At 45.7% G+C, this 13,689-nt stretch overlaps 1 protein-coding gene across 1 annotated transcript in view; it reads right to left on the minus strand.

Annotated features, from left to right (window-relative positions):
* rnf152 (ring finger protein 152) overlaps nucleotides 1-12,287 on the minus strand; it is a 33,624-nt gene extending 21,337 nt beyond the window's left edge. The window contains exon 1 of the mRNA XM_030099843.1: nucleotides 12,132-12,287. The gene's annotated coding sequence lies outside the window, so the exon portion shown is untranslated. The remainder of the gene's footprint in view (nucleotides 1-12,131) is intronic.
* Nucleotides 12,288-13,689: the final 1,402 nt, after the last annotated feature.

The following is a 13,689-nucleotide window of genomic DNA, read 5'->3' on the forward strand; positions in this document are numbered from 1 at the left end:
CGAGCCCGAAGTTACCGCCGGGCCGCCGGGGCAGATGCTGACGTCCGGGAGGCGGCCAACAGAGAAGGGAAGCGGTCAAAGTAATGTCAAAGTATGGAAGTTCAGCTCTGATTCATGACTTATTATTGCAGTAAAGAGCACAGACCGGAGCGCCGGACGTCACATTCGGGCCGCGATTCGAGTGATTTTGTTCCAGGAACATGTGCAATATAAGCCTGAAGTTCTTATCTACTCATTATAAAAACATTACAGTGTGACTACAAGTCCTCCTGCTGGCCCTCCTGGACGAGGCGGACGACATAAATACAGCGGCGGCAGCGGTGAAGGTAAGTCATATTGTTTATCTTCAAACCATTACAGCGCCATCCAGCCACTAAGGCAATTAATTACTGAATTATCCCATGCTGGTGCACAATGAATGCAATAGGCCCTGGGGGCTTTTTTCTCATTACCAGGTACACACTGTCCTACACAGGCGAGGCAGGGGAGGCTTTTAATAACATTTAGTATTCAGATTAAACCGTCGTATGCGGCCAAAAGCTCCGGCTTCCAGGGTTTGGGCTCCAAAGTGGGATCAATTTACAATCCAATTAATTCAAATTGTGTGGAAACATGCTCACAAGGAGGAAAACAAGCGGCCGTCCCATTAAGAAAAAGACAAACGAGGAGGGTTGGGAGCGGTGCGGGACACCTGATGTGTTTGACAAGGCCGCTTTCATTATTCAGCACACAATAAAAGAGCTTTTAAAGACAATAGCAGCACTGTAGTGGGTGTTTTGTTCGGTGGGATAAAAGAGACGGAGGTCCGATCTGGATTCAAAGCACAAAGTTCCGAAGTGAGGAAGGCTCATTTCTGCTTATCAGACACTCACAGCAACTCGTGCTGGAGATAAGCGCATATTTCAGGGGAGTCCCTCAAACCATGATATGTACAAGCGTCAATATTTGCTCACATATTTTCCCAGTCGGTTCCTCCCATTCTGATAAAGGACGCTGCCCACTTGGAATTTAGAGGAAGAGCTTTGGTCCTTTAAAAGAAAGTTTCCAAACTGAAACAACAAGAGAGACTTTTTCTGATTATTCTAACAGAGTCGGAGCATTTTTGAAAAGGTCCACATTGGGAGCTTTGCGCACCGTTGTCATGTAAACGGACAACAGAAACACAACAAAAGTTTTCTGTTTTTACTTCAAAACGAAAAAGTTTTGACTCAAAGTTAGAAAACTGTCCATATGACTTCTTGACAGACAAAATGATGTGAATGGTTGTGCAAAGGGCTACTTATGCAATATTTTGGCAAGAATAGCAGACCATCTTGGAAAATGACTGCCAAACTGAAGCTGAAATGTTTTCTTTCCAGACTTGGAGCAACTAGAGCAGCAGACATCAGCATGTTTCAGGAGGAGCCTTTACAGTGAGATGCAAGCATCAAAACAGGTTCATTTTTTAATGATTTCTGACTGTTTGATAAAGTTTCTACGATATGACTTCCTGAAATGCACAATAAAGCAACACATTCAGCTGAAACAGGCAACCCTCTGGGAAAATGGATGCAAAAAAATGAATTCTTTCTTCATGGAGGGAGGCTGATTTCTGCTTGTCAGACATACAGATAACTTATTGTGGTTGATTTTAGTCATCTTTACGTTATATAACTGAAGTCCAGTTTTCTGGTTTTGTTATTTTCTTCATAGAAATTATCATTTCATTGTAAATTATTAAATTGATTTCATATTTCATTGAATCTTCTGACAGTTTCTTGAGCTTCTTTTCAACCATTAAACTTGCTGATCAAATCTATTATTTAAGTTTGATAGCTCTCTATGAATAATAGGATTCAGAGATAACTTCTTTTCAGTCTGCACAGAGAAAACTCATTTGGCCAAACATGAAACACCTTCAACAAAACAGGCTGCTGGAGTGAAATTTCATGTGGTCAGTGTGGTTTTCTTTTAAATATTAAAGCAGATGAGTTCAATTTTTAGAGCTTTTGGACTTCTATTACTTATTTATTTCACCAAAAGCAAAACAAATTCAACATATTCCACCTGGAGCTGCTACTTTTCTGTGATTATTTCAGTGTTTTTAACTATTGAAGAGCTTTTTTTTTTCCTTCTTCTATTTATGCAAATGTAATATAAACGACTTCAACTCCATGTTTAGGTCAGATGTGAAGGTTAAACTGAAATAAACAACATAAAATGCACCACACATCGTCTCACGTTGTGCTCCTGAGCCGAAAGCGGTCCGTCTGAGCTGCAGCGCCACACGTAGCCGCCGACCTCCCCGCCGGCAAGGTGCCGGGCCGGGCTCCGCCGGGCCGCCACGCCAGACGGCGAGCGCAGCAGAAGGGGAAGCGGCCCGGCCCGCTTTGTCATTCTGTTTGTGTGCTGATTCAGACTTTAAAAAACAGGTAGCGCGAGAGAGGAAGGCGGGTGGAGTCAGTGAAGCGCTTCCCCGCGGCAGTAAAGGCACATCCGAGGCCCAGCGGACGATTTTACTGCCGGATGAAGTAAATGTGACGCTGCTGCAGACTCCCCAGTGGCCCAGAACAGACGAGGACACCTTTTCTTTATATATATATATATATATTTCATAACGGTATGAGCCTGTATGAACCCCGTCTCCTGTCTTTCACTTCTACATCACACAGAAAACAATCTTCTCCAGAGACTCGTGTGACGGACTGGTCCATCAGGTATAGGAGGCGAGCGCACATGTGGCATCTAATTCCAGCGGCGCCGTCTCAGGACTATCTCCCCTCGGCGAGAAAATGAGGATTATTCATCTCGACACCGTCTCCACCTCCGTCCCCGCCACCCATGACTTGTTTTATGTCCGGCGATGATCTGTGGAGCCGCTGCCAAGCGCATAAATCCGGCTCGCTCGCGGAGCCGGGCGCAGCCAAGCAGCGGCCGATCCGGAGGAGAGTACGTCTTTATTATGGGTGTAAATGGCTGAAGCGGAGAGATCCAACTGGAAATGTGAGTGCGGCGGGCTAAAAGATGAAAATGAGGGGGGGGGGGGAAATCACACACAGCCAAGGTTAGTCAATCGAATGCATTTGGCCAGCTAACTCGAATAAATCTAATGTATCAGTGCTGAGAAAGTCACTGAAGATTTGTTCGTCCGAACAGTCAACAGTTACTTCTTTAAAAAATGGAGGAGCTGCTTAAAAGTTCCTGTCAGTCAGTCGATTGACTGATTCACTCGATAAGTTTGCCTGAAGACACGTCAGGAGGGAAGAAGATGCTCTAAAGAAACGGTTACAAGCGTGTCCCGGCGAAAACAAGTGGTTTCCCTTCAAAACGAGTCGTCTCGTACCAACCATCTCACACTCCTCCACCTCAGCTCCCTCTCAATCTGATCTGATCTGGTTATTTTAAATCTATTATTTTGCTCACAAATGTACCAAAAAACTGATTTTTTTCTGTTATTGAGGATGAGTGGTAAAGCGTCCGTGTTGTTGGCATGTTGAGAAATCTCTTTCATGTTCCCCCTTCAGTCCTGAACTGAAAGTTTTCTGAGAAGTTATTAAAACTCGGGACCAAAGAGTTCGACGAAGAGGCTGAGCCCGAAGCTCGGCGCAAGAAAAAAAGAACTGCCCAACTGATCAGCTACCTTTTTTTTTTTTTTTCTTCTGCCCTTCTTCTCAAGTTTTCCTTGATCTCTCATCTTCCCCTCGCAGCAGCGTGGAGTCGTGTCCCTTCAGGCCCTCCACGCTTGTATACCAGAGGAGAGACGAGGATGGAGGAGGCGGGGAGAAAATTAAAACAAGCTCAGTCACAGCAGGCCTGTTCTGTGACTCCTCTCCCCTCCAGCTCGCAGCCTCTTTTCCATAGAAAGAAAACAAATCCAGCAGGTTCATAAAAAAAAAAGAATAGGAGGTCACCCTGAAAAAAAAAAAGAAAAACAATCCCAAAATAACAGGCATAGATTTGAACAAACATCTCCTGAGATAACAACCGCATTAACAACCCTCCTCGCGGGCCACAGTCTGCCAGAGCCAAATAAAAAAATAAAAAAATAAACAACCAGTCTGGCTGCCACCACTGCAAGCCAGATTTTATGAGCTGGAATCGCTCTCAAAGTCGATCCCCAAGTCGGATCTGAAAGTCAGATCGGAGGAAGAGGTGCGGCCAGTCGCAGAGACGCGTCTGCTTCTACCTGCCAGAACAAGACCAAAAAAAAAAAAAAAAAAAACATCCTTCACACGCTGTGTAACGTCATTAAGCCTCCATATGCTGCTGATGTTCCCGCTCTCGTGACGCGTCCATAAAGAGCTCCTGCCTCGGATTGTATCACGTCCCCGCCATGAATAATGGAGGCGTGTGTGAGCCGGCGAGGCGGCGCAGACAGCCCCAGATGTTGGAATGAAGGGAAAGTGGGTCAGGTGTCTCGTCGACGCTACGCGCAGGACGGCGCGGCGAGCGACGGTGGGGAATCTGTCGAGCTTCAATCTACATGCTAAATGCGGCGGCAGTTCGTCAGGAGGTCGCGTCACCTCCGCCGCGGGGTGAACGTAGAGCCCTCCATACATCTTCACCTTCATCCGTCTGAAACAGCAGACATCCATCAACACACACACCCCCACCAACCCCCCTCGGCGCCGTCTCCCTCCAGCCACCAGCAGATCGCCCCATGTTTACGATCCCTCCACCGTAAATCGAGCGTTAACAATCCCGCTCGTCAATCATGCCCGGATCATTTGAGGAATCAGGCGCCACGCCCTCGTCAAATTAAAGCCCCCCATTCAGGCTAATGACAATCATCAACACAAAGTGCTCTTCGTGCGCACAAAAGCACTTAATTACACGTCTCTTCATGGCTCTAACCAGCCATCAGGGTCACCCATCGTCTTCAGTCTGCTGGTGTTCATCCACAACTACAGCCGCTGCGAACCGGCCGCTCTGAGTTCTGCTTTATTCTTAAAGACGCATTTTATTACCTGAACGTTTCAGCGACTTTATTTTGAATGAATGTCAATGAAAAATCAACAGAATAACTGTTTTCAGGCTTCAGAGGTGTCATGTTGGCCCCGTTTTGCTCTACGCTTAGCTACATACAACGATTCCTGTGCACTGAGCTCTGAGCACATCCGGACCATGGTTGACCTGCGCTCGATGCTGCACCTGAACGCCACGCATGCATGCATACACACACACAAATGAGGCCCTCGCTGCTGCAGCTCTGCCAGACTCTTCCAATGAAAAGGCAACAGCAACACTTTTGCAAATCGAACAGAAACGACAAAAATCTCAGGTTCATAGTACAAAATCCAAGATGATGTATGTGGCGATATTTGTACCCGATGACTGACTGATTGAGGAAACTGTTGATTTGGCCTGTGATACTGAACATAAACAGAAAAAGCAATGGATCTACTTCAAGATAGGATCCACGTCTGTCTGGAAATCATAACCATTTAATCACAATTCATGTCAAAGCTCCGAGCATCAAAGCAATGAATTCGTTATAATCACTTCACTCATGCTGTATTTATTGTTCACTTGACAGCAAACTCGGACAAATGAAGCGCAGAGAAGCTTCTGTCTGTCATGAATCAACTGGATGGGAAGCTTCAAGGCTTTATGAGTCCTTATAATTCTTCATTTTTGATCCCAAGGCATTATGGGACCCTGCTGGGCGCCACTTTCCATGTCTAAGAGAAACGTCATTGCATCCAAACATCTACAAGACAAAACCGATCCAATCAGGTCTGATGAAGCTTTTGGATGGAAGTAAAACATCTCCAAACTGATAAACTGGGAAGCTGGGAAAAGGTTCTCACAGAATAAACGTTTGAAGGTGGGTTTGGTCCCTGAAGGCAGCTCCCACCCCGCCAGCCAAATACGCTGGAATCACGATGGAGATGGAGGCGCCACCGAGAAAAGACACGCGCCGAAATAACATCTCGAAACCCATCCTTCAGGTTCCGCTGCAAACCCGCGGTCCCTCCGGGTTCCTGGACGGGGTTCCTGTCAGTGAGATCGATGGATTGTCAGGTGTGTTGGAACAGCATAAAAAAAAAAAAAAAAAAATCCAATAAAATCCAAGAGAACTCAGGTGTGATTTCACATGGGCAGCCTGTCCTCGGGGGCGGGGAGGGGGGGGGCAAACAATCTAATGACACATCTGACATCGAACTGCAGGCGACTCACAGAGGTGAGGACCTTCGTGCTGAAGTCTGGAACGAGCTGCATTCAGCCGCACACACGCTGCTTTATCTTTCAATCTACAATACTTTACAGTGGAGAAAGAAAACCTGTGGAAGGCACAAAATGATGCGCGTGCAATAGTATACGTCGCCGGAATAATTCCACAAACACGTCGTATTGAATTTACATGCTCCGTCCCTGATTCAGAACCGGATCCAGAACTTTCCCGCATTCATCGAGAAAATAACTACCTGCAATACATCTTTGGCCAAAGCCGTTAAAACAGCTTCAACGGGAGATTTATCAACCTCCGACCGACAAATGTTCTACGCACTTTCCCGCAGTGAAACAGAAATTAATGTGCACAAAGGCCCATGTTTTACAAGCACGCTGCAGCATCCACGCGTCCCATCCTACTTCCGCTCCGTCAGTGTCGCGTCCGGGGCGAAAACCGGCGCCGTACATCCAACTCCCCCCCCCTACTCTCATCGACTTAATGGATTGTGGAGGGAAGGTAAATGATTTCCCTCTGACAACACGCCATGCATTAGCCTTCGCCATTCGTCACTGTTTACAATCCGTCCCGCGTGCGGAAAATAACGGCATCGATCATCGCGGGAGACACCCGCAAAACAACGGGAACACCATGGAAGACGGTGATTGATTCCAACTGGATCCTTTTCAGGAATCCCGGGCCGCAGGTTCACAGCTCCCTCCTCCTCCTCCTCCTCCTCCTCACCACCGCCATCACCTCTGGGCCAGGGAAAAAAAAAAAAAAAAAAAAAAAACAGCGGCAGCATCGAATGCAGCCGCTGAGGATGGATGAATGAGTCTGCACATATGCACGCGAGTCATTTTAGATTAAAGTGGCTAAACAAATGGAGTGTCAGCCAGCAGGGAGGAAAAACACAGCGCTATCAGCTCATAAAGCTGCCGCGCACAATCCAATCCTCCATATCAGGAAACTGAAGGCGATTAAATATCCTGATGTGTGTAATTCCCTGAAAGAATCTCAATTTGCAGAGGTCTAGCACTTCTGGCAACTTCTGTCATCTCCGCTTCGATTGGCACTTTAAACCTCATCTCTTCCTCTTCCCCTTTTCTCTGAGGGCAAATTAAATTTACCTAAGCTATTCAGCCTGCCCGTTCACCCTTTACCTCCTGCTACTCCGCCAGTTCTTCTTATTCGTCTTCTTATATCTGCCAGTTTATGCAGCCCTTCCCTCGTCTCTGAAGGTCAGCATCAGCGCGCCATCAGCTGTCAGAAGGGTCTCAAAAGGAGCTGGAAATTGATTCATCACCAGCAGCTCTCTGGGGGGGGGGGGGGGGGGGGGGGTGTTTCAGCGCAACGACGGATATCGTGAATAAAAATGCAGATGTAAAGTGATTTGGATCTCACCTCGACCTGAGGTATCAGCTGCAGCCCAAAGTTACATCGATATAGTACTACAGACCTAGTGACTTTGTTTTGTTTTTTTCAACTGTATTTATCAAAACTGAAGACTAAAATCTCACAGACCAGCGAATGAAAAAACTGCAAGCTCTTCGCCAGTCCACTGGCACCATTAGACCGATCTGCTAACTCCACAGTGTGCATGCAGAACTGCTGCGTTGAAGTACGGGCGTGACCTGAACTCAACTTTATTAATACTTTATACACAGGATGCATTAAGCGACAGCAGTGATCTGAGGTCAGACTGTTTACAGGCTGAGTTCAGGTAGACTGGAAACCTGGGCCTGTGCTTCTACATGCAGATAAAGGAACTTTTATGTGTTCAGGTGCAGGACTGACTTAGTTCATGAGCTACAAACACCAAGAAACCAATCTGATCTGGTTGGTTCCAGCCCCCTGAGGCCAAACACAGCCTCCTCTGTTGACACTGAACGTTAAATGGGTGCAGTAAAGCGCCGTATGGACGGGAGGCGGTGGTCTGAGGGGCTGCCCGATGAAATTATTTTGCCGTTTGCTTAACTTCAGGTAGCACTCCAGTAAACAAACCGTCCTCTTCATGTTTGTCTGAACAAGCGCTGCTGTGTTTCCTGTCGCTTCCTCTTTTGACCTGCGAGGCCAACGCTCGACGTTACCACTTCCTCTGAGGAACCTTATCTTTCTGCACAGTGAGAAATCCCCGCTGCAGATATAGATTGTGACATTATTAACACAGATCAGCATGCACGCTGAAACAGGATAGCAGAGGACTACCTTTCAGATCTGCTTAAGGATAACGATGATCGTTCATTTCCTGTGAAAGTCTTTCTCTAAAAACCACAAAACACGAAGAAGCGGGGGGGGTTGTCTATCAATATGTTGAAACTCGTGACACAAATTACCCAACATCCCATAAAGGCCACTTTCTCCCAACAGATGGGAACCAATTAGCCACCTGACTCCCTGAAAACACTTGGGCAGTCGTGTGGAGCCAAGATGCAAATGAAGCGAAGGGAAAGGTGGAAGCAGACCTGCCAACGTCCTGGGAGAGGAGAAATTAATGGAGGAGACAGTCGGGGTGCGCTTCTGGAAGTGGAGGGAGAATGAAGTGGGAAATGATCTGTGGGGAGGGGCACAACGCAGGACCGAGGGTCCCAACCAAAGGTTATCCGAGTGATGGAGAACACTGTGGAGTCAATCAGCGTAACAGTGATCTGATCAGCGACGGGGAATCATTGATCGAGGGCGGTGGCTCCAAACCTTGGGTCAGTCTGAAGATCAGAGCGTGGCGACGGCGAGGATCACGATGTGATTTTCAGTTTGCGTTAAACCATATTGTTTCCGCTCAACCAGCATAATACATCCCAACATGCAGAAACGCATTTGTACAGTCACCTCCAAGGCCAGACTGGATCCTATAGTGTCCCGGGTTTGGCCCACAGACCACATGTTTGACAAACACTTAAGCTAATCTGGCATGACCTGAAGCATTCACTGTATTGAAAGGTTAAAGAATTCATCGAGTCACGTTAAACTTTAACAGAGTCAGATTAAACTTTATGGGACTGTGTCTAATTAAAATCAATAAGTAGCCAGTGTCAGATTATACACTAATGTGTGGGAAAAACATGACCCCAGGGTGCATTAAGGACACGATGCCTCCTGTTGGAAGTGGAATCTAATTGTAATGCTTGAATTTTGTTGTCAAAACATGTTTTTCTGCAGTTTGTGCTTTCATGGGTGAAATCTGAACCATTTCCATTTAATCAAAATGCTTTTCTCTAAGTCTACATCATCTTGATCCTTAGTGACTTTTGATCTCACAATATCAAAATAAACCATACTGTATTGTTCAATATTGAATTTGCAGTTCTCCATATAAATATTGATATGTCGACCATCATCAAACTAAAGCTGTAAATTTACAATTTTTTTCAACTTTGAACAAAAAGCCACTTCCCAAAATCCCCCCTAAAAACACAAATCCAAGAGAAAAACCGTTGGAATGGGAGAAGTTGAGCTGTAAAGGGCAATTTCCAAAGCTGTGACTGTTTCCAAGGCTCCAAAGGCAAAGTTTACCTTTATTGCCTCTGAGCGCTCACACAAAGCAGGCAGCTGTTAGATAAAGAGAAGTAAATATTGGGAGGCGTAGCGCGATACGGAGCGACATGTCTCCTCGGAGGGTTTGGATGCGTGGAGCTAAACGCAAGGCAGGGACGTTAGAGCCATTCTTCACCAAGCAAGTGGCGTTTTAATTAAGAATCTCACGGATCCTGCTGACATTTTAACGTCCCCGTGGCATCTTCTTACAAAGGAAAAAGGGCTGTCATGCAAATTTAAACAAGGCCGTTGATTTCCCCACCAAAGAGGCTGCAGCTGGGACAGCGAGCGCAGCAGTGACGTGGGTCTTGTGCCACTTCTGCGCTCTCATTTAAATCCGTCCGTCGTCTACATGGCTTTCCAGTGGGGAAGGGGTGGAGCTGTACCCCGAACTCAACTCGAAATCTACCTCAAACACATGTTTTTGGTGCTGCAGCAGGAAACTAGAGAACCCAAAAGTAAACCCACCCACACAAAAATGCCCTCGAGCCTGGAATGGCGTTGGCCCAGAGTCCAGTTCCGGAGCAACAACATGGTTTCCAAACACCAAACAAACCTCAAACTGTTTGGCTTAGAAGTTCCGAGGGTGTGTGTGAGACGGCTGATAGACTCGATCTGCACGTCACGAAGAAGCAGACAATAAGGGAACAGCTCCCAGAGCAGTAAATGTTTACTGCTGGCATTAACGCTCGTTGGAAGACATTAATCCTGCAGGCAATTACTGTAGTTGAGAATTAAGCGAGAGCTGACACATCCCAAACGCTGGATGCAGTCCGACAGAAAAAAAGAAAAAAAGAGCGAGAGAGAGAGAGAGAGAGAGAGAGAGAGGGATGGGGGGATTACATGGTTGTTCAGATTCACGGAGGAGGAATACCTGATGAGGAACGCAGAGCATCCAAACGTTCATTTGAGATTAGCCGCACGCAGTTTTTAACACTGAGCGAGCAGCAGTGACGTGCACGAGGTGCAGCTGGAGCTCCTGCAACTCCACCTGAACCCTCCGACACGCTTTCATCCCTCTGTCCGCCTCGACTTCCGCTCAAGACAACCGACTAAAATGCATTTTCAAGCAGTTTGGTGCAAGAAAAATAACCTCAGAAAGCAATAAACACACACAAGTGTGATAAACTGCAGCATAAATCTGGGAAGTGATGCAGAAAGCTGTGCTTTCTGCTTAAATTTGCACGAAACTTGAAGACTCAATCTACAAGAGAGGAACAAAACATAGGTATTCCACTGTCATCAGAAACTTAACAAGGTTTCCAAGGTGGCCCAAGTGTCAAACAGCAATAAATTCATAAATGTTTATCAAAATACAGCACAAATCCAAGAAATGCAGCCGAAATTCGTGCATTCTCTCTGAATTTGCACACAACTTGAAATCTCATTCAAGCATTTTTGGTGTAAAAGTCAGCAGATAAACTGTCCATCATGAAAGAAAGGAGAGCTAAACAAGCTGCAAGACTATATAATATAGCAACAAGATGTCCAAAGTGTCTCTAAAACCAAGAAAAAATCCTGAAAAGAGATGAAAAAGTGTGGTGAAGCTGAAAGATACAACTATAGAGAAACTGACCAGATTGCCATTTGTAAGCAGTTTGAATATAAGACAAGAAAATGCAAACGTTAATAAACCAAGCAAGAGCATTAAATGCAAACATAGGTCTAGAAATACTGATTTCCTACATAAATTTGCATAAAACATGAAATTGCCATCATGTATTTAGGTGAAAAAGTGCTCAGACAAATGAATTGTGCCAGTAAAGACAAATGAAAGGGAAACAAGGGACTGGAAAGGTCCCTACAGACACAAAAAACGCTATTTATGAGACATGTGGAACTGAGGCGAAGCTATCAGAGAAGACAAATAGAGTCTACAGTGACTAAATGATCTGATCAGAGCAGCATTCTGGAGAAGATTAAAGCGTAAAAAGAAAGGAAATCAATTATAAGAAGTGGCCAATAGAAAAAAAATAGGAGTGCGGAAACAGGCTTTATTCCTGATTTTGCACACAAACTGAAGTCTGTCAATCTGGTGAGGAGTGTGCAGACTTATGTGTCTGCATATGAAGACAAAAGGAAACAGCAAGAAGAAAAACATCCTGCAGAAGTGAGGTGACACTGGATGAACGTAACAGACAGGAACACACAAATAAACTGGTCTGAGGAGCATTCTTAAGCAGGAAAAAAAAAGTATCGAAGAGAAAAAAAAATTTAACACATGCAGAACGGAGCATTAAATCCCAGAAACTGCAGAAATGCGCGCTGAACTTGGAGTCTCCGTGCTGCGTTCGGGTGTCGCAGGACTCCGCAGACACAAAGCCAAACAGCGGAGATGCTGCTCGGAGCCGCGCGAACAACACTTTATTTCCTCCCCGGCTCCTGGAGTCCTCCGTGCGGACTTTGCTCGGCGAACGGCGCCGTTTCCCCCCCGCGCGGCTCTCACCTTTTGCTTTTGTTGTCCGTTGCGCTCACGCGCTCCCGTCGCGTGCGGACGCGGCGGCGCTGCTGGAGGATCTGGCGTCGCTCGCGCTCCTCACGCTGCTTTAGGTGGGCGGATGTTTTTTTCAGTGGCTTCTTTCTTGTTTCCAAACCAGCGGAGAGAAAAAAACACACACACACACACCGAGGAGCCCTCCCACTCCGGCCCCGGCTCAGCCTCCTCCCGGCGGGCGGGTCCGCCCTCTCTCCGTGACACGCGGAGCCGCGCTGCCCTGTGCGCTCCGTGCGCGGCTGACGGCTGCTGCTGCTGCTGCTGCTGCACCGGAGGCTGCTCCGCTCTGACTGTACCGCAGACTCCAGCCCTGCCTGTTCTCTGCTGCTGCTGCTGCTGCTGGGAGGTGGAGGTGGAGGTGGAGGTTGTAAAGCCAGGGGCGCAAAATGTTGCATCTTCTTTTAATTCTTATGAAGTGCAAACAGTTGAATAGATACTTTTTTTTGCACTCTTTCATTCAAGTTATTCTCAAGACAGTCACCTCATGACCAGCATACCAGGAGTAAAGCCATGCTGTCAGGGTGAGTTTGTAAGAACATGCATAATAAATTGGCTAGAAGAAGTTTTTTAAGGCATTTCATTGTATTTTGCATCAGAAAGTTTGATTAAAATTGGCTTTATGTTGAGATTGTTGTCATTTTTGGAAGTCATCCACTACTGCCTATTTGCTCCTCAAGTCACTCAGATACCTTTGATTGAGCTTTTATACCCAAATACCCCTTTTGTAACATAACTTCCTGTGTTTTTGCCGATTTGGCAAATCCAAATGCCTCTTAATTTGACCAATATGCTCCCATGGTGCATTTATCGTACCTCAAATACAAACTGATTCGCCTTCTGATGGCCTCCGAATGCCTCCATGTTCCTCTTGCAGCTCAGATTGCCTCTTTATGATCGGTTCAAGCGCTCCACTCCTTTGTCCTGAATACCCCTTAAGTGTATTTTCTGCTACCCATTCACCCCTTTGATGAGTCCAAGTGTCCTATTTTTCTGGATTTCTGCCATAAATGCAAGTCTTTGTTGACAAAACGCCCCTCGGGTCAGGGCAGTTATCCTTTTGGATTAATCTTAATGCTTCTTCTGGTTGACCTATCTGTGGAAAAAAAAAACCATTACTGTTTTCACATTGAATTCACTCTTTGTAGGATACTCATGGAAATATTTGGGAATAAAACATTTCAACACTTGGGTGTTACAAAAGGATATTTCGAAATCCAATATCTTTGACTTTTTAAGAGAAGGTCAAAGAAAATGCAACAAGATGTTAGTTACATCAACTAGATCTATTGGAAAGCTAAAAGAGTGTTTTTGTCAGATACGCTTCATGAGCTTACACCAGTTAAAAATATAACAATTAAACAACAACAAAAATCTAACTGTATAGTTAATTGTGCCATAAAGGATTACAAATGTGGTCAAATCTGAGATAATTAACACAAACTGAAGCTTCAAAAATTTATAATTTTGTAGTTTGTGTCTAATCAGCTGTGTCTGTAGATGGGAAAAAGGT

Source organism: Salarias fasciatus, chromosome 9 (assembly GCF_902148845.1).
Source record: "Salarias fasciatus chromosome 9, fSalaFa1.1, whole genome shotgun sequence".
Taxonomy (NCBI): domain Eukaryota; kingdom Metazoa; phylum Chordata; class Actinopteri; order Blenniiformes; family Blenniidae; genus Salarias; species Salarias fasciatus.